This window comes from Salvelinus sp. IW2-2015, linkage group LG6.1, assembly GCF_002910315.2.
Source record: "Salvelinus sp. IW2-2015 linkage group LG6.1, ASM291031v2, whole genome shotgun sequence".
Classification (NCBI taxonomy): Eukaryota; Metazoa; Chordata; class Actinopteri; order Salmoniformes; family Salmonidae; genus Salvelinus; species Salvelinus sp. IW2-2015.
The window spans coordinates 11,470,670-11,472,085 of NC_036845.1; the positions used below are offsets into that span (position 1 = coordinate 11,470,670).

Consider the following 1,416-nt stretch of genomic DNA (forward strand, 5'->3'; position numbering starts at 1 on the left):
GGCTCGCAACCACCAGCCAACTCTAGCCGTGTACATTCAAGCGTTCTGCTGAGGAGAGGAGAGAGAGAGAGAGAAGAGAGAGAGAGAGAGAGAGAGAGAGAGAGAGAGAGAGAGAGAGAGAGAGAGAGAGAGAGAGAGAGAGAGAGAAAGAAAGAAGAAAAGATGCGAGAGAGAAAAGAGCAGAGCGAAGAGTAAAGAAGCAGCAGAAGAGAAGAGAGGGTGAGAGAGAGAGAGAGAGAGGGAGAGCAGAGAGAGAGAGAGAGAGCGAGAGAGAGAAGAGAGAGAGGGAGATAAAGAGAGAGAAGAAACGGGGAGAGAAAGAGCAGAGAAAAGAGAGAGTGAGTGAGTGATTGAGTGAGTGAGTGAGTGAGTGAGTGAGTGAGTGAGTGAGAGGGAGGGAGGGAGGGAGGGAGGGAAAGACAATGTAATTAAAACTATTGAGTCAATCATGTTTCCCAACACCATAATCATGGTATGTGTGTGCATTGTCGTATGGTGCTGTTTGCATCTGGTGCAGAGTAATAGAGTCATCCCTGGTCTCTCTTCTCTGCTCTGAGCCATGCAACACATCCACAGGGAAGAGATAGGGGGATTATGATGAGTTGGGGAAAGAGAGGGAGAGAGAGAAAGGGACGATCTAAAATTGGGTTCATTGTCTCGGACAACCATGACACAAACAGAGTATAATTGGGTTGAGTGACACTGCATTACATTGTGGGATTTCTCACGGGATGAACATTGATGGAGGGAATGTGTTTTCATTGGAAGTAAAAGAAACAGAAAATGCTTTTCTCCCCGATTTTCTCCACTGCTCCCCAAGTCCCCTGTCTACCTCAACTCTTTCTCTCTCTCCTCGCCTCTTTCTTTTCACCACACTTTCCCTATCTCCTCCTTCTACATTATCTCTCCTCTTTTCTCTCCCTCTCTCTGTTTCTTTCTGGCCTCTCCTTTGTGTCTCAATTGATTAGTAACCTTCATTCTTATACCAACTTCTCTTCATTTCCCTGACACTTGTTCTCCTCATCCCTCTCTTCCTCTCCTCTCTCCCTCCCCTTTTCCTCCCTCCTTCATTCCTCTGGCATACAGATGAGGAAAACCTCCTCAGACTGATCCCGCCTCTCTCCCTCCCTCCCTTCTTCCTTGAGCAGAAATCATAAATACTGCATCCTGGGAGGAGAAACATGAAATAAACATCAGGACAATCACTAACACGACAGAGATAGAGAGAGAACACTGGAGAGAACAGAGGGAGAGAACACTGGAGAGAGTAGAGGGCGAGAACACTGGAGAGAGTAGAGGGAGAGAACACTGGAGAGAGTAGAGGGAGAGAACACTGGAGAGAACAGAGGGAGAGAACACTGGAGAGAACAGAGGGAGAGAACACTGGAGAGAACAGAGGGAGAGAACACTGGAGAG

General features: G+C 47.5%; 1 pseudogene; it reads right to left on the reverse strand.

The window, feature by feature from the left end:
• Window positions 1–1,416, reverse strand: part of LOC111964648 (interleukin-1 receptor accessory protein-like 1) — a 204,442-nt pseudogene that overhangs the window by 7,025 nt on the left and 196,001 nt on the right.